General features: G+C 35.9%; 2 protein-coding genes across 3 annotated transcripts in view; one reads left to right on the top strand and one right to left on the bottom strand.

Moving 5' to 3' along the window:
* LOC145668078 (uncharacterized) overlaps positions 1–10,369 on the bottom strand; it is a 213,471-nt gene extending 203,102 nt beyond the window's left edge. The window contains exon 1 of the mRNA XM_081735589.1: positions 10,265–10,369. The gene's annotated coding sequence lies outside the window, so the exon portion shown is untranslated. The remainder of the gene's footprint in view (positions 1–10,264) is intronic.
* Positions 1–20,896, top strand: part of LOC145668077 (degenerin mec-4-like) — a 95,621-nt gene that overhangs the window by 12,989 nt on the left and 61,736 nt on the right. The gene's annotated exons all lie outside the window — the stretch shown is intronic.

Raw genomic sequence — 20,896 nt, 5'->3', positions numbered from 1 at the left:
TCACAAATTTTTCTTGCCCAGGACCTCGCAACAATTTGTTACACGCTGCTATACATCATTAAAACAGGAATAGAGTGACTGATTATTTTGCTCTGTGGTTGAAAAGTAATAATGCAAAACAGACAATTATTGACTTGAAATATTATTACTTGAATAGCACTTATAAGTAGAAAATTTACTTGTTAATTTCTGTAGCAGTTATTTTTTTATTCTTTTATTTTATTTTCATTAATATTTTGTATATATATTGTTATTTTATAATTCAGTATGTTTATGTATTTTTTATATATATTCTTTAATATATTGGATACACCCAATATATTAATTTTCTTCTTTAAATAAAAATAAAAATAAAGAGATAGGATAGTTTAAAAATTCTGACTGGGAAAAGCTTTTCCTCGCCCTCGCGCACCCTCACCCCCGCCATCGAAGCTTGTCCTCGCCCTCGCGCACCCTCGCCCTCTTCGTCGAAGCTTTTCCTCGCCCTCGCGCACAATCACCCTCGCCATCGAAGCTTGTCCTCGCCCTCGCTGCCGAAACTTGTCCTCGCCCTCGCGCTCCCTCGAACTCGCGTCACTGTGGGCGAGGGAACTTGAGGGGGAGGATGCCCTCGATAGGGCCACCCTCGCGAGGGTGAACATCTCTGGTGCTGGGCAACATGTTCAGAAAAGTAAATACGAAATTTACTTTTAACAACTTTTGAGTGAGGCTTCGATAGAAAGGATTTTTTCTCGAAGACACCTGTAAGATTGAATTCTTTTCGCTTTACAATAGACAAAGAAAGAAAGAAAGAGAGAGAGAGAGAGAGACAGAGAGAGAGAAAGAATGAGAATGAAAATTAAGATTTTAAACGATAAGCATTTTCCTGATTGTGTTTGTGTTAACCCGTCAGGGCCGTTCTCGCACTGCTCACACAAAGAAACCAACACTACCCATGGTAAGGTAACTGCGCCATTTGAAGACAGAAGCTGTTGTTTGATGTAATGTAATACGGCATTTTCAATTAAATTTGACAAAGTACTACGACTCAAACATTGGGCCGCGACACCTCTGGGAGCTCCGACACACAGTTTGACATTCAGGGATTATTTAAGCAAAACTAACTACTTGCAGTAGTTTATTGTAGTTTATGTGAGACGCCTTGAATGCCAAGAAATGTAACAAACGTGAAATAAATGCAATTACATATTTACTATGTGTCCGATGTTCTTGAAAATAGCCAATCACTCTTTCTATATTATCTTCGTTGTCACATACTGGTCTGTGCCTTCTTGATTTCGCCTTGTATGAGTCGTGTACTCTCCGTCTAAATACATGTAGTAACGGTAATCGTCACAATAAAAATCATTCCTGATATAACCTTTGAGATTCGGACGCATTTCGTCACGTTTCAGCACAGAAGCATAGATAAGAATCATGTCCGTGTACTCTTTAAGTAAAAGCATCTTCAACACCATCTATTTCGTCACAAATGAACTTACTTACTACTGATTACTACAACTAATGCAGTCTATGTTGATTATACAGAAATAAAGGCTCAAAGGAATAAACAAGTTCCTCTAACAATTATACATATTTTTAATTACTTTCATTATTAATCGGAACCTGTTTGCGCCGTAGAGTTAGGCAACTGTTTTTTCACATCATAAGTATGGTTGGTCATCGGCGTACGTACTGTACGGCGCAAGTGAACCACTTGCTACATATATGTACAATCAGCGACAGTAATAACTGGAGGTTGGATACATAAGAAATGATAGCTTTTTCCAGTAGCAGAATAGTTCACTCTATGTCTCATAGTTGGACAACCAACATGACAGCAAATACCGAAAACATAACATGCCAGGATATTCCTCCACTTGGAGGAAAAAGTATTACTATCTGAGAGCATCATTTAGAGAAACAACTACGAGATAAATCTGCAGAAATTCCATTCACATTAAGTTCAAAGAGATAGGAATTAATGCAACAAAAAAAAAAAAAAAACCGAAAAGAATAATACGCTTCATGCAGAAACCGAAAAAGTACGGAAAACTAAACAAAATGAGAAAAGAAGGAAAGAGGGAAAGGAAAAGCAAAAGACATGGGAATAAATTAAATTTTAACACTTAAGGATAAACATTGTCCGTCTTTCCCCCTGCCCCCATCTTGGGTTTTCTCCCTTCATAGGATAAATCTCTTTCAGTATCAAACGCGAACATCATTTATAGTGTTTAATTCCTTGAAAAAAATTTAACTCATTCTAGGCCGAGACTCGAACCCCAGACCCTTAGAATGACAGTCCCACGCGGTATCCACTTACCTACACAGGCTCTATCTACTGCGTTTATAAATCAACTGTTAACCGCGCTGTTATCAAACGTGTTAAATCAGCCATTGTCGGTGAGCCACCCCAGTTCCATTTGAAGTTTAAATTTTATTTACCTCACTTAGCCATCTATGGATAGCAGTCCTCTTGCTTTCATAAAAAGCATTTGTTCTGTAGATTAAAATCAAGAATGAATTAATCTGTACTCTTGGGAGCTTACTGGTGCACCAACATATGTATGTATGTATGTATGTATGTATGTATGTATGTATGTATGTATGTATGTATCTATCTATCTATCTATATATATATATATGTCGAATTGATTGACGATTAAAAGAGCGACTTCGTAAATTTACGGAACGCTTGTTAACACAACAGTAAGGACATATCGTAGCGTTGTTACGTAACACACGCACTGTAAATAAAGTTTCAAAACCAGAAGTTGGACGATATGCCATGGGTAAGTCGGTAAGACGTCTGCTTGCTGAGTGGAGAAATCCTGGTTCAAATCTGGGCCGGTACGTTTTTTCTGTTCCGTTGAAAATACATTTCTATATTTTTCCGTTAGAAATTGCTTTCTTTCATTTTTTTGTAGATTATCTTAAATTAGTGAAAGCCAAGTAAGGTCAGATTACATATGTCTGCTTTATGTGTGTGTACAGTCCAGATATGGAGTGGGTCAATTGGGTCAAGATTTGTGAGTAGGTCAGTGGGTCGTGGGTCAACATGACGTGTCTCACTGTCACACACCACCCACCGTGACCTCTCTGACTCACGCTGACCCTACGTTTTAAATTTTAAGGCCTCTCTCTTTATTCGGCATCCCTCCTTCAAGGTCTCCCACCTTATTATTAAATTCAATGTATAGATAATTATTGAGTTGAGTTGATTTTGAGTTTAGCGTCCTTTTTAGCAGCGAGGCTATATGAGACGGGACCTACTGACTAACATGGAATCCGAAACACCTTAGCTCCCGTTGGAATCAAACCAGGGTCTCCCACGCCACAGGTATATAATTGTGTCTTATATAGCAGTTACTATTCTTGCTATAAGGTATCAAATAACTAAACATTTGATGTAAATGAATGAGAAACCTAAAATATTGCAGATTAATGCAATTGCGATTTAATTCAATTTTAAGCATTATACATCCATATGGATTGTTGAATTTGCTTTATAAAGATGCATATTATGAATTATAGTATTTTTTTTCAATGAAATGAAATTAAATTAAGTTTGACGTCCCATGCTTATGTCGGCTAGGTAAAGGAGACAGTGATGATGAGAAATGAAAGAAAATTGTGCAACGATGTAGGTAGGAGGAAACAGGATAATCCTGAAGAAACGAACGCACACGGTGTTTCTTCACCACAAATCTGACTTTTTGCAAGCTGGGATCGAACCAAGGACCCCATGCACCAGAGGTGAACGCTCTACCACTACGCCACCGCGGCCCTATGAAAAATACAACAATATTTATTTTCTCTCTCTCTCTCTCTGTCTTTCTCTCCATATATATAGGTATCAGAAGCATGAATAATTTTCATTTTGGGGGGCGCGGTGGCTCAGTGGTAGTGTTCACCTCCGGTGCTTGGGGTCCCTGGTTCGATCCCAGCTCGCGCCGTTTGGACTTTGTGGTGGACAAACGCCATGCTCGTGGATTTTCCCGTTGTTCTCCTGTTTCCTCCCACTTTATTCATTCCACCCTTTCATTTATTTCTCATCACCACCTTTCTCCTTTAGCCTAACCGGCATAACTGTGGAACGTAAACCTTAAAAATTTCCATTCTAAACCATTACCCTTCCACTTTTCTTATATGGAGAGAAGTACTGAAACCAGAAATCGTTAATTTGAAGCACTTACAGAATAAATAGAAGGTTAAGGTAAGGATTAGAACCTATCCTTGGGACATTAAATCGATCGAAAGAAAACTCCTCGACATGTTTTACAGTTGATGCTCTGTGAAAATCTGAAACCAGATGTATTAGTCAATTCAACCACTTTTGATATGGTGCTGCAAGCTGTGATGATATATATACAATTGAGAGGTTGTATCCATTGCAAATACCGTTTGTCACTATCTATTACCATTTCTGTTTACCATTAGTGATAACCTTTGAAACCAGAAATGTTTAATTTGAACGTGTTTTGGATTGAATCCTCGTCGCCAAAAGTGCCTTTACATCGCCGGGACGTGTATGTGACCGCGCAGTACTTCAATGAAGGGATGGTTGTGTAAGAATTTGTGACTAATTTTGAAGAGTTGTTATTTTGACTAGGGAATTAACATAGCTATAGAGAGTAAAGACACAGATTTGAAGCATCAGTGCACTGTCATTGAAGCATCAGTGCACGAAAAGATTCGTATTCTCATTTTTTCTATTTATTATTTTATATGTTAAGTTAAACACCACAATATGTATCACTGATATCGCAGATCGTATTATTTTTTAAAATCGTGTTTGTAACCTATTGTCAAAACATTCATATGCAGACATGATATAGAGAGAAGAGGAAGAGATGCGACATATATAATACATGTATATGTGACTCACTAAGTAACTGTAGAAATTAGTTAAAGGACACGTAAGAGAGCGAAAACGTGTCCTAGACAGGTGAAAATATAGTTAAATATTGCAAAAGATATCATGTAATTTATCTTTCTTTTCTTATATTCTAGTATACTTTTTCTTTCACATCCAAACATCTCTATTCAGAATTACGAGATAAAGGTGAAGAGAGAAACATTTCCATTTCAAGAATTACATCAGAAAAAAATCTTTGGACTTAGATTAGATTCGAACTCGCAACCCTTGAAATCATAAGTCAGCGCTCTACCGATTGAGCTAACAACTGCTGTTGCGAAAGCTTGATTTCTACAACTACCGCTTGCTGATTAGTGTGTATTAACGAAGTTGGCCGATATAATTGCTTCATATAGCTATTGCAATAATAATAATAATAATAATAATAATAATATACTTTAAAATGTCGCATTTGTTAAAAGTTTGACCTGCAGAGTAAGTCCTAATATGATATTTTATTAATTTTATATATACGAGGGGTTGTACGCGTATGGAACAATAGCCTTGTATCCTCCAACCATGAAGAATGTTTCGGTTTGAACCTATGCGTGTCCTAAGAGGAAGGTGGAGATTGAAAGAAAGAAAAGTGGTTTAGAAATTATGCAAAAGTAGAAGATCTCACGAGGTGAGGTGATATAGAGTTCAGCGTGTCTTTCAGCTGCGACTCTATACAAGACGTGCATCTATGACTTAACGTGGAACCCGAACCACACGACTCCTGCCGGAAATCGAAACCCGTATCACCTCTAGTTCTATCATGGGAGACACAGGAACATGTAAAAATAATCGAAAATGAACGATATTAATGTTAAATCTCTAGCTTTCGAGGTCCTAAAAATTCCTAATTGAAAGATATGAGTGTCTATTCAATAGTTTTCGGGGTTGCTGAAGTGAATAATGACACTTCCAATACCATATAAGCCCAAGGCTTTATTCTTCGTCAGCGGCAAGTTTATTCATTTGCTCCTGCTGGAAACGAATTCGTACTATTTCATTCTGATTCAAATACGCATTCTACTGGGAAAAGTAATCTCAAATATATCTTTGAAATATAATGCTATTTTTTCCGTGCAACGCCGGGTATTTCAATTAGCAAATAAATAATTTAAGAAAGATTGAGTATATTTAATGGAAATAAGACATATGTATGTTTGAATGTTGTATATGAATTGCTAATTCATACTTTATCTAGTAGAAAATGGTGCATCCAGGATATATTCTGAAGTAATAGGGAGAACTATTTGAGGTATATTTTATTTATCTACTGTCGAATTTAGTGTGGAATAATTTGTCATAATTTATTTCGAGACTATCGAGACGGGACTGAGACCGCTATTTGTCGATTGAAAGGAGACTAATACTGCAAGTAGTCTCGTATTGCCTCGTTTTGATACCAGTCCTACTTCGGGGCTTGTAGTAACTGGTTGCGTAGTGCACCTACATAAGACGTCGTATATTTAAATGTTTGAGAACTTGCCTTTGGCGTGGGAGACCCGGGTTCAATTCCCAGCGGGGGCTCATGTGGTTCGGATTCCACGTTAATCAGTAGGTCCACGTCTCATATAGCCTCGCTGCTGAACGGGACGCTAAACTAAAAATCAGATCAATCAAAATGTTTGAGAACTTACCCCACCTCCACTTGACGGATCGTTCTAACTAAAACTAACAGACCGTTTATGTAATTTTGCGTTTAAGTACAGGTCCTATCCTTATGTCAATTGTTTTCTTGCAACAGAGAATGAAAAATGTAACAGTTATAATGTTGATCGCGCATAATCCTGTATAGATAAAAGGCACATAGAGTTTCGGACTCCGTGGCGTAAATACAGTAGTTACTGCCTTGGTAAGTTCATCGCTGAACGCGTTTCCGTCCTACTCGTGCAATGACGTCACCTTTGACACACGCTCTGGACAGGAGGAGTAACGCTGTTGTCTGCTTACTCGCTTGCTGTTCTGTATTCTCTTTGGAACCTGATGTGAAATTACTGTTTTCTCCTCACTTTCAGCTGTCTTTGCTATTTCTAATTTAGATGTATATTGTATTAGTGGAATTTTATTCCGTCATGGAAATATATTGTTTTTTCTTTTTAAATGTAAATAAAAAGAAAAGTCTATTTGGACAAGTTTTCCCCCGTGACGCGCTTTTATTTTCTTTTGCTTAAGGGCCGCGGTGGCTCAGTGGTAGAGCGTTCATCTCTGGTGTTTAGGATCCCGAGTTCAATCCCATTCTCCGCCAAGTGAATTTTGTGGTGGACAAACATCGTGTGCGTGGGTTTCCTCGGAGTTCTCCCGTTTCTTCCCACTTTCTTCATATCATTTATTACTTCTCATCACCGTCTCCTTTAGCCTAACCGGCATAAACGTGGGACATAAAACTCAAAGATTTCATTTTCTTTTTTCCCTTAAATTGTATCCCCAGTTGGCCTAATCCACTTGCGTTTGTCAATCAGATTTCTTTCCTGAACTTTTAATTCTCTCCATTCCTCACTTTCTTCATTTTCTTGTAAAATGTTCTTTTGGAGGAAGAACTTTTCAGTTGCTTGTTTCTTTAATTTATTCTTATGTATGTTCTAAATTGGATAAAATATTAAAACCCCCGGTTTACACTTGCTAACAAATTCATTTTCTATGATGCCTGTTAATTTTCTAATGATGTTCTTTCCTTTGCGAATAAATTCTCCATTACATTCAAGAAAATGTTCGTTGGCTATTTTGATTGTGTCTAGAAGTTCCTTTGATGAAGATGCTAGTCTTCCTTTTGAGATGATAAATTTTGTCCAGTTGCATTGTAGTCCCTGAACAGGTCCTTGACATAAAGCCGTGGATATTTGACTTTAAATTAGAAAGCTAGCTTCTCAGCTATAAACTCAAGATTTTGTTCTTCAAGTTCGTGCGTATTAAATGAATACATTTGATGTTCAATTTCATTTGTATCTCTGGTAAAATATGCATCTACAGCTGTACTGTTTAGTGATGTCAGCCGGCTCGGCTCCGCTCGGTTCGAGCCAGCTCGGTTACCATGATCCAGTGGCTCGGTTTAGCCTGGCTCAGGTGAGCTATGGGCTCGGTTTGGCTTGACTTAGGTGAGCACCGGCTTGGCTCTCTTCGGACCAACAGAGTCGAGGGCTCCAGCGGGCTCGGTTGGGTGAGGTGTTGGATCGGCTCGGTGGTGACAGCCTTGAGCCGAGCCACTCGAGTCGTTGACAACACTAGTTTCAGGAAACTACGATCTCAGCCTTCAAATTCCGATTGCTCGTTGACCTTCATTCGGTTCAATTTCTATCTCCGAACTGCAAGTATTCTCTGTCAAGAAAGTTTATGAATATTTCCATGGGATAGTATCTTGCACCTTGCTGCTATGAAAATATAATACTACACATTGCCCCCATATCATTTCGCCAGTAGCTTCTTTTGCTCATCAATTAAAACAGTATTCCTGGGCATCGTGGCGAAAAATGTATTTGCTTTTTCGTGCATTCTACGAAAAAAACAGAGTGAAAACAATAAAAACAAAACAAGGAAAAAATACCATGCGATGTAAAGTGCTTGGACTATTTCGACATATCACTCAATGTAGCGCTTACCTTTCAAGCAGGACTTGATGGTGTAATCGGTTACAACGTGGGTTTAAGTTCATGAGGTCCTCACATCGATTCCCTTTGAAGACATATATTTTATTTTTTTTACAATAGAAGTTTTTTAAACTATCCCGTCATTTGAAAAAAATAAATTATGTAGAAACACAACATTCCACCTTTGTAATCACATTATCGCGAAGAAGTATGATCATTTCTTGCAGTTCAAACCGTAGACAATAAGTTGGCGAATAATGTTTTGCGGACTTTTTATAAATAATGTCCAGTGTGTTGTCGTCGGCAGAGCTCTACACTGTAGACCTTAAAGTCGCAAGTTTCTGAAGAAAACAGTGTCCATTTACTATTATTATTATTATTATTATTATTATTATTATTATTATTATTATTATTATTATTATTATTATTATTAGAATGACAAAACAAGGAAAGAAAAAGATACATTGATAGGAAGGGAAGAGATATATTTTGTCAGATTCTTTTTAGGTTTACACATGAAAGTAATAATATTGTTCCATTTATAGATTGACACATAGAATTATTATTTTATGAGAACAAAAAATGGAGTATAAATATGTGCTAGCTGATAGTATTAATGAATTTCGTTTCGCCCTTCTTCTAGATGTGTTGAGTTAATTTTGAGTTTAATGTCCCTTTAAGCAGCAAGGCTATAGGAGATGAGACCTACTGATTAACGTGGAATCCGAAACACATGAGCTCCTCCCAGGTTGTTTGCTAGATAGGAAGGTGAGGTGACACCTTGAATAGAATCCTTCTTGTGACTAGAGTTATAAGTTCGATCACTATTTGTAATTTGTGTTATTCGTTTAATGCTTTATCAACGTTGCATGTAGTGTTGAAGCTTATAATAACTTGTTAGCGAAATCACGTGAAAAATTTGAAGACCATGTTAGTTGTGTAAATTCGCACACAGATTGAGGTAACGAAGCCAGAGTAATTTGCGTATGTCTCTTGAACAAAGAAATCAGTTCCTCTGCTCTGGCCATTCTCCCTCGGAGAGTATTGGACAGCAAGGTGGTCTGAAGATCTTCTAGTCCACGGATGGATTCCCGCGCACGAGAACCATTTTTATTTCTTCAGCACAAGTGAAAAAGGGAAAAAAACAAACGAATCGAGACGGATGAAGTTTAGAGCTAATAAGTAAGACTGAACCAAAGGTATGGGTCATTACTTGGTATGTTTAAAAAATATATAAAATGGAGGAAAGTTGTTTTGTCTGTGTCTAGAAATGGAGTATAAATAAATAAGAGAAGAAACTACACTTCTGTCCAGAATTTTTTTGCATGTCTTTCAAACTTACATAAATAGAAATAACTCTCTCTCTTATGAGAGAAAATGTTAAATGTCTTCTTAGAAATATGCAGAAAAAGAAAACCACATATTTCCAAATATATATATATATATTTCTGTAAAATATCAAGAAATAAAGAAGCTATAATTAATAAAAGAAATCTCCGAAACTCATCGCACAATTCTAAGTTCCATTTTCCTAAGCGTGGCAAATGCGCGGCGAAATTTACAGAGAGACAGGGAATTTTATGATTTATTAGAAATACAACGTAAATCTTTCATAATGTTAGTTGCTATACATATTGCACAGCTCTAATACTAATAGATATTAAACATTTTATACGTAAACAAACAAATGAAAAGAAATAAGCCACAAAATATACAAAACGATCAGGCAGTTTGTGGCAGTGATTAAAATGCGTTCTAATATTAGTTTACTAAAATAAAAGAAACCTAAACATACCTTCGTAGACTAGACGGTTAGAGCATGCTCTCAGAGTATTTTGTTTTTATCCACGATCATAAGTTCGAATCGCATAGACTACACTTCCATTCTATTTTCTTTTTTCTTTTTTTTTGTAAAGAAAAGCTTGATTCTGTCAGTTTCTTAAACAACAATGTTTTGTTCTAATAGTGTTGCTTAGTATTATCGTCTTCATTCTAGTTTATTTGAATATTTTCAAATAATACAGAATTACGTCCTTTAAATAAAGTATTACAATTATCAAAAATTTTATAAAAAGAGAAAACTTCTTTTTTTATCATTATCCTAACGGGAAGTTGAAACTTATAAATATTTGGAACGGCAATTAACATATGACTAAACTTTAATGAAATATTACTTAAATAGAACAGTTACAAAACCGTAATGGCCCATTGGAAGCCGGTGGGTGTAGTTGTGCAACCTGAAGTGTAGAGACTATAGTGTTGTCAACGGCTTGAGTGACTCGGCTCACGGCCTAGTCACCACCGAGCCGAACCGAGGTTATCTTGTTCGAAGGGTCAGTGATTTTGTGTCGAAGGTAATGTCACGCGAAGAGACAGGCTGCGCGTGGGCTTACCTTGTCTTACGTTTGGCAACATTGCTCTTGGTCAAGTGGCCTATTGCTTGTGCTTTTAGGTATTTGCCCTACAGCTATACAACGAGCTGTGTGCGTTCTGTATTACTCCCTCTTTGTCCGTGGCTGTGTTTGCGAAAGTATAATTTGCTTTTCATGCATTGGGATAAGGGGTAAGACAGCGTGAACTCCTGGGAGAAATGGAAGGGAGTAACATATAAAATGATCGAAAACGACAACCGATGTTAATGTAGAGTTTATAGTTTCGAGGTCGCTGGGATGGTTAGGCGTAAAGCTATCAGCTATTTTCTGTTAGTGGTTTCTTCATATACGTCTACCAAGTTAACGAGCCTTGACTTATCTGCTTACAGTACTTGGTTAGTGTGTCCTCGATGGCTAGTTTTACTTTTTCCATGATCATCCTATACCATACAGTATTTTTTATGTTTTGAAATAGCTTGATTCTATCAATTCGTTAAACATCAATGTTTATTTTTTCTAATCACGTTTCTTAGTATTATCCTCTTCATTCTAACTAATTTAAATATTTTCAATAATTCAGAATTTTGACTAAAATGTTACAATGATCAAGAATTGTATAAGAGGAGCCTTCATTTCTAATCATTGTCATAACCGGAAGGGAAAACTTACAAAAATTGAAATAACTTAGTAGACGTAAAAAATCGACAGAAATAATGAACATCAACTATTGACTCTTAGAAGTATAGTAGATATAGTTCTCAACCCAAGTAGAAGATGCACTCTTTGCTTCATGAAAATAATAAACATTTTTCAAAAATAATTACAGAAAAGTAATTTGATGACATTTACTGAACGATCGTAGGTTAGTGGTTAGTGTTGACGCTTCGTAATTGGGAGTCTCCAGGTTCAAATTTCGATACGAGGCATCCTGACTAATGATTTTGCAGTACAACTGGGCAAATACTGGGATACTTTTAATACATAAGCTTTGGCTAATTTTCTTGAAAAGTTTGTTCTTATGTTGTTACTGTTTCAGTGTGAAATGGCATTTTGCTGCATGGAAAATATTTTTAGTAAACAAAATATAGTAGATGAATGGTTAGTGTAAGGGACTCCTACTTGTATGGCTTAGGTTCAAATCCCGACTGTTCTTATTGATTTTTTATTTTAGCTACGCTCATATGTTGCGCTCCAGAAGTTCAATTTTGAATTAAATGTAGTCGCAGCTAGTTTAAACTGAAAATATTTTCAAAACTATTTGCTATTACATGTTTTTGTTTTACTTGCGATGTTTCAACTTTGATATTAGATCTTAGAACATTAATGTAACTCATTTCCCTACGTCATATCATGATGAATGTTTCCACAACAACGATAGTCGGACGGTAATACAGAATTCCATTGTTACTGCAGGGCCGGATCTTGAAACCTGCAAACAGGAGGTGCCAGGTGAACAGGGCGCCAAATAAGAAAAATGAATTTCCTTTTAAATGTGAATATTTATTAAACTTAATCCTAGTGACCTTTTGATTTTTGCTGACGATTGCAAATTATATAGAGAAATATCACGTTCCCATGATACAATTGCCCTACAGGAAGACATATATTACTTTGTAGACTAGTGTGAAATGTGGCAATTGAAACTTAACAGTAAGAAATGTGACAGTATTACAATTACTCTGAAAAAGTCTCCTGTTCCCTCCAAATACCATATTAACGATTTCCCTATAACACATTCTGGCAGTCAGAATGATCTTGGTGTCATCTTTGATTGGAAACTCTCGTTCTCTGACCACATCTCCTCAATAGATAAGAAATCAATGCGTATAGTGGGGCTTCTTTACCTATTCACTGAACTACGTACTGTGTCATCATTAACAACATTCTATAAAACTCTAATAGCACCCAAGATCGAATACTGCTCTCCCCTATGGGCCATGGCTACACCTACACATCTCTACCTTGAGTCTGTTCTCAATTTCTTCATTGAAATAGTACGTTTTCGTGTTCCCGCACTTCGAATATTACCTAAAGAGGAAATTTTGCGATATCTTAATATCCAGACGCCGAAAGTACGCAGAAATAACTCTGATTTGAAGTATCTTCATAAGATTGTTAATGGAAACGTAAGATCAGAAATCCTAATTCAACAACTATCCTTACATGTCCCTTCCCGCAAAACCCGGAATACCCACCTATTCCATCTTGCACGCCCTAGGTTAACAATTATACAGAGGTCTCTTTTTCACCGAGTAGCGACCTATTATCTAACTAGTGAGGTGACATTTTTTCGAGCTACCCGGTGTTTGAAAGAGCAATAAAACGCGCGCTGGCCAAATAATATTACTTGTGCACTCTTTGTTAATACTATTGATGGTGCTGTTGTTGTTTATTTTATATTATTTTTTTTCTTTTTCCCCCGTTTGTTGACATTCCCCTGTGTAAAATGGCACAATTATGCTGTATCTGGGAATTTGTTCAATAAATAAATAAATAAATACAATGTTACGATGAAAAAGTTTCCTTATATATCTTCAAATAAATATTGTACAGACCGAGATACAGATAAAAACATCAAATGGAGAATAAAGTCGAATCTTTGCGGGGTTGGATGTAAAACACCCCTTTACAAATGAAATGGACTCGTACATCAATTGATGTCAATGCCACACTCACAAGTGATGCTAGTTTGAGGAAAATTTCCACGGCAATTATTTGCATTTTGTAGGCTATTCCGAAAAATCTTCGGACCCCAAAGAAAAATCTTGGGTGCATCATTGCTTGTGTTTACATTGTGTTACTGTCTGATTTCGAACGTCTATGTTGGAAAGAAAGATGAAAGAATTGAATTGTTCTATAGGCCTAAGGGGACCTGAAAAGAATTTTTGCGGAGAAACCTGATGTTAAAGTTCTGCCACTGGATCGGGGACAAATTAAATATTAATTAAGACACACACTTTTGTCATTTGTTGTGTATTGAACTAGTTTAACTGAAATTAATAAAGAATTATTTCAAATCAAGTGTATCACAAGAACGATTAAATGGACTAGCTTTGATGGCCATTGAAAATCACATTTTGAAAGAAATTGACATGGATGCAATAATAAGAGATTTTGCCAAATTGAAAGCCAGAATAGTGTCTTTATAACATGAACTTTTCAGAAACAAAGAAAACGAGAAATTAAGCTAATTACCATATTTGTATCACTAGAAAACACTATTTAAATATGCTTTTAATGAAGTGTAAGAGCATATCTCTTTCTCAAAATCAAACCTGTGATAATGTTAGACTTGAAGCTCATGAGTTTTATTCTATTTCGATTTTTATGTTTTAACTGTATTTGTCAAAATACATCTTAGGTATACATTTTAGTTGTTTCCTGTGCTTATTTAATAAAAAAATATAAATTATTAAAACTGGAACTTTGGTCATGATTCATCCACAGATAATTAGTTTTAATTTCGCCATTTTCGTTTAATACTCACAGGAAGATTGAATTATTATATATTGAAGAAATTTGTAATTGTAACAATTATCTGAAGATTTTTTGTCCATTACAGCATTCTATTCTTTTATTATCATTTAGGCGGGGGCGCCTAAATATTGTTTGCTTACACTTACGAAATGTCTACAACTGACCCTGTTTCTGTTATATATATATATATATATATATATATATATATATATATATATATATATATATATATATATAGAGAGAGAGAGAGAGAGAGAGAGAGAGAGAGAGAGAGAAAGAGAGACAAAGTTTTGACTCAGAAAAAAGCACAGTTGGACGTAAGATGCAACATGGGCTCCTGGAGGGATTTCGAATGAATTTAGTATACGTATACATTACCATCTGAACAATTTACCCCTAAAAATGCTTTCGATCACTGAAATAAATTTCTTGCCTACGCCACTGTGAAGCAGTAAGAATTTTAGGGACTGATCAGGGGGTAATGCCTTCCTGGAATAACGATAATTCCCCAGAAATCAAATCTCTGATAGGTCCGGATGTGACACCAGTATTTGTGTATTACCACTCTTCACTCTCAGTGTATTGAAACTTAAGTCAAAGGAACTGTTCTGAAATCTTCACCGGTTCTCTCCTCTGAAACAGCATGCGAATGGGGTCGACCTTGGTCATATACCACATCTGGAATATTACTATTTATGTCATAGATCCCGAAAAATATATATTCGACACAAATAAAGGATGTTTTCGATTTTATTTTATTTATTTTTATTTTATTTTATTTATTTATTACTATTTTTTGTCTGTCACCCTCCCACTCTGACCTCCATGCCAACCAAGGCTTAACTTGAACTTAAGCAACATCGACAGCGTCACTATTCGTCTGCGACCACGAAAACTATGATTTTGATACTAATATTGTTCATATTTGACTACTTTTACACGTCACTTCCCCCCTTATTACGGATGGCTTCAGTGTCTCGCCCCCACAACTATGAAGTAATTTCAACAAACTTAAGTATAACTATAAACCACCATCTGTAAAATAAATGTGCGGGTGAACTTTTTCAGAGAGGAATTCATTAGCTACATTTCCAATATCAATGTGGTGGCTTTTTTCGCTTTCCATGCTAAAGACTGCCAAAGAGCTCAACTTCATTTGCACCACTGTGCTATGAATATAGATTTTAAAGGCATTTACTTTACTGAATGCTCTCTTAGGTGTTGCTCTCGTCACAGGAAAAGTGAGATACTGTTATAAATGAGTAGGGGTCTAAACAAATACGGAAAACTATTAGCAATGACACTACTCGAAATGAGTTTTCGCAATATAATGGAACAGTATTTTATTCGAATGTGAAGGAAATCATTGCATAAATTGTCCCTTCCCCTCCTTAGAAGTCTAAGCTACAATACATATCTAATAATATTAAATTCGAAATATATGCTTCGAGTTTCATATCCTTAACTTTAAGGTTTCTTAAGTTAAGTAAATGAATAAACTTCCTGCTAACAAAAGAGTAAAGCTTTGGGCTTTAATGGTATCGGGAGTGTAATTATTCATTTCAACGACCCCGAAAACTATTAAATAAACACCCATATCTTTCAATTAGGAATTTTTAATTTTCACCCCTCTCATTAAACCTCCATGCCGATAATGCTAAACTTTGATGTGAACGATATAGAGGGTATCATAATTCATGTACTCAAAAACTATGGATTTAACATTAATATCGTTCATTTTCGATTATTTTTACATGTTCCTGTGTCTCCCATGATAGAACTAGAGGTGATACGAGTTTCGATTTCCGGCAGGAGTCGTGTGGTTCGGGTTCCACGTTTAGTCGTAGATGCACGTCTTGTATAGAGTCGCAGCTGAAAGACACGCTGAACTCTATATCACCTCACCTCGTGAGATATTCTACTTTTGCATAATTTCTAAACCACTTTTCTTTCTTTCAATCTCCACCTTCCTCTTAGGACACGCATAGGTTCAAACCGAAACATTCTTCATGGTTGGAGGATGCAAGGCTATTGTACCATACGCGTACAACCCCTCGTATATATAAAATTAATAAAATATCATATTAGGACTTACTCTGCAGGTCAAACTTTTAACAAATGCGACATTTTAAAGTATCTTATTATTATTATTATTATTATTATTATTATTATTATTATTATTATTATTATTATTATTATTATTATTATTATTATTATTATTATTATTATTATTATTGCATTAGCTATATGAAGCAATTATATCGGCCAACTTCGTTAATACACACTAATCAGAAACCGGTAGTTGTAGAAATCAAACTTACGCAACAGCAGTTGTTAGTTCAATCGGTAGAGCGCTGACTTATGATTTCAAGGATTGCGAGTTCGAATCTAATCTAAGTCCAAAGATTTTTTCTGATGTAATTCTTGAAATGGAATGTTTCTCTCTTCACCTTTATCTCGTAATTCTGAATAGAGATGTTTGAATGTGAAAGAAAAAGTACACTAGAATATAAGAAAAGAAAGATAAATTACATGATATCTTCTGCAATACTTAACTATATTTTCATCTGTCTACGACACGTTTTCGCTCTCTTACGCGTCCTTTAACTAATTTCTACAGTTACTTAGTGAATCACATATACATATATATGTCGTATCTCTTCCTCTTCTCTCTATATCATGTCTGGAGATGAATGTTTTGACAATAGGTTACAAACACGATTTTAAAAAATAATACGATCTGCCATATCAGTGGTACATATTGTGGTGTTTAACTTAACATATAAAACAATAAATAGAGAAAAATGAGAATACGAATCTTTTCGTGCACTGATGCTTCAATGACAGGGCACTCATGCCTCAAATCTGTATCTTTACTCTCTATAGCTATGTTAATTCCCTAGTCAAAATAAAAACTCTTCAAAATTAATCACAAATTATTATACAACCATCCCTTCTTTGGAGTACTGCGCGGTCACATACACGTCACGGCGATGTAAAGGCACTTTTGGTGACGAGAAAACATAGACTTAATGGACTTGAAGGAACCTATTCTTGGAAATCTAAATCAATTGAAAAAAATGCATGTATATCAATTGTAAATCTAAAATCCATAGCTGAAAAGAAAATATAAAGTATGTTTTCCCATTATTATCCCATTATTATGCTCTGATTTGTAACGAAAAACTAATTATAAACAGTGGTGATTTGAGAAAATTATCTTCGGGGGAATTTTTAATAGGGGTGGTGGGTTTACTCACTTTTAATCCACATTAAGCATGATCCAAGGTAGCTCCCGAAGCATGATCCCGAAGGCAGAAATTTCTTAGCTTGAGAAGGGTCTCAAATCCTTCCTCAGAACACTCCCTGAAATTATCACTGCTTAAAAGCTTTTCGTAACAAAATATAATATTACACTTCTTTCTCGCTCTACATTTTGAAATAGTAGTATCATAACTTATACAGAATTATAATAAAAACATAAAAAATATAATACTAATCATGTAAAAGTTATCCTGTAAGTTACAATTTTGTGTTTGATTAAAACTCAATTTTTTTTTTGCATTGCACTTGAAAGTAACTCATCTCTATATAATCCTGACCTGAAAGCCATGCTCAACTCCAATTAATTAACCAAGATTTATAAGAATATCTTTTTTTTACTTTACTATTTTCACTATTCAATGTTATATACACTTCCAAAATAAAACTCTCAAGAGCCTATATTAGACGAGTGGAGACTCACAAATAAATTATCATTTATCATACATATTGGTCTCTATTCGAAATTCTATTTAATCGAATCCGATAGGAATACAGACAGAAACATCGAGAGCTCGTAAAAAGAGAGAGAAAAAATGCATGTGACTCTCCGGGGACTTGAACTAAGCTCGCAGGGTGTTTTACAAAAAGGATCGCCTTAGACCACTTGGCCATGGTAGCAACTAGTGATTGTAGCAAAGGCTTCGAGTAGCAGTTCTTCTTACAGAATAACATTACTTTCTATTGTTTAAAATTTAAGTCTAAGTTACTTTGATGTAATATGTCTATTAATTTTGTTTTATGAACACGTTATTGATTACTTTGACGAATGATGTATGTTGTTGATATAGATTCTACTGCACGTTCTTTCATAAATACTATAGAAAGTATCAAGGCTATTTATTATCTTTCATGAAAGTTGACTGGTGTATGCGCAGTACAGAGAGAAGGCGAAGAAGGAAATTCTAACAGATTGTTAGAATGTTTCGCTCGCAAGCAGTAGTTCTCAACTTGGATTCGCGCTTCCTCCTTCTGGGGAGGCGTGAAGGGTTTACGAAGTCCCTTCGTTTCGTTATATCTCTTGAATGATTATATACAATATCCAGCCACATCTTCTACACATTTGGAAGTGATAAATCGTAGTATAAATTAACCGTCCTCCACACACGGTGCTTGTTGATTTTCCAAGATTAAAAACTGAAATATTTTTTATCTCAATAAAATACAAAAGTTTCAATGAGAGGGCTTGCAACACCTTAATCCCATGACTCTTCGATACGTCACTGCCTGAACTGTAACTTTCAAGTTAGAATAGAATAATATAGACATGTGACCTACTAAATATATTTTTGGTTCACTATACGTTTTCAGAAATATCCACTATTACAATGTCAGTAAATGTTAAGTAATTTATTGTAAATCTTTGTACTTTCATTTTTCCTCCTTCTTCCCAACTATGGTTAAAAAATGTAATAATAAGAGGTTAAGAATTCGAAATATTACGTATATTTTAGCGTATTACGAAATTATATTTAATCGCTTCCGACCGGAACACAAATAGAAACCTCAAGAAGAAGTAAAACGAAAATTGTAGTCTGGTGAGATTCGACCTACCCTTAAATGGTGCCTCGAAAATCTACAGTCGAATGTCTTAATCCACTTCTTTTTATCTACTTATTACTAGTTACTTCTTAATTTTATTCACTTTTTACTTGTTTAATTTGCTTTATCAATAACCTAAAACCACAGGGACATGAGCACAGAAACATCGAGGAAAGTTAAAATTTCAAAGGCTCTCCCACTGGGAATCGAACCCGGGAGCCCGTACACCAAAGTGGCAAGTGCAAGCCACTACATCAGCGGGGAGGGCATCCACTCGACTTTTGTAAGCAGTTATGATTGTAGTAAGCGTGTTTCATGTTACACATTTCATTACAGTATGAAATTTACTTTCTATTACCTGAAGTTTAAGCCTATTTTGACCTGGTGCAATATGTTTATTGAAATTGTTCTGTGTTAACTGTATTCTTTACTTTGACGAATGATGTATTGTATTGTTTATATAGGCTCTATTACGTATTAGTTCATAAATATTAAGCAATTATCAGGATTATTTATGAGCTTTCATAAAAATTCACTGGTGCATGTGCAGTAGAAACAGAAAGATACGCTTTACTGACATTATTTATACAAGTCAGAATTCAAATTTCTAACAGGTTGTCAAAATGTCTCGCTCTAAGGGCTGTGGAGAACTGTCTGTTGCCCTGCGAGGAGAAATCATAAACCGAGCAACAGTGGGACAAACTCTGCCTCACATCGCTAGGAATCTGGGCTGTAACAAGAAAACAGCCAAGAAATGGATTCAGAGACATAAAGAAGATGGTGAATGGTTCAGGTCTCGATCAAGAAGTGAAAGGCCTAAAGCGACAACTGCAGCTCAAGAGCAAACGTTAGTTACAGAAGCAATCAACAAACCTCTACGCCACGCGTCGATCCTTTTGGACAAAGCCATGGAATATAATTGTTCTCACGAAACAATAAGAAGATTATTGGGGGCTGATCTCCACTGTTCAAGACCCGCTAGGAAGACTCTTCTGACTGAAACGCAAAAGACCAGACGAATGGAATGGGCACAGGAGAACACAACCCAACCACTGTCATATTGAGACTTAGTCATCTGGACCGACGAGAAAGTTTTCAAGTCTCACCAGCAAGGCAGAGTTATATTGTATAGACCACGCGGAACCAGGGATGCTGAACGAAATATCAGTACTTCTTGTTCAGAACGAATATTAGCACACTTTTGTGGATACATGATGGCTGCTGGTCATGTAGATTTGGTTGCAGTGCCCGAGAGAATGAACAGCACTGTTTACGTTAAAATCTTCGAAAATACATTGTTACCGACCTTAGAAAAAAACTTCCCCGAACAGGAAGAATATATATTTATGCATGACAACAGTGTTGTTTGCACTTCCCGCCAAACACGAGAGTGGCTAAGTGAACATCCGGAGTTAATTTGTATAGAGTGGACCCCTCTATCCCCAGACTTGAACCCAATTGAACATTTGTGGGCCTAGATGGTGCAAGAATGGAAAGAGAGAAGTGACGACAGAGGCAAAACGTTTCTTCAAAATCAAGTTACGGAACTGTGGCAACACTTACCTGACACACCGTCATATTGCTCGAGACTTGTATCTAGTATTCCCTCCAGACTTCAAGAAGTTATTGACTCTGGAGGTGACTACATGAAGTACTAGTGTGTTATTTTTGTGTAAACATTTATTTTTCATCTATTTGTTATATTTTTTGAGAGC

Source organism: Thermobia domestica, chromosome 13 (assembly GCF_964235325.1).
Source record: "Thermobia domestica chromosome 13, izTheDome1.hap1.1, whole genome shotgun sequence".
NCBI classification, from domain to species: domain Eukaryota; kingdom Metazoa; phylum Arthropoda; class Insecta; order Zygentoma; family Lepismatidae; genus Thermobia; species Thermobia domestica.
Note: the sequence above shows the minus strand (reverse complement) of the source record. Positions and strands in the feature narration are given on the sequence as shown.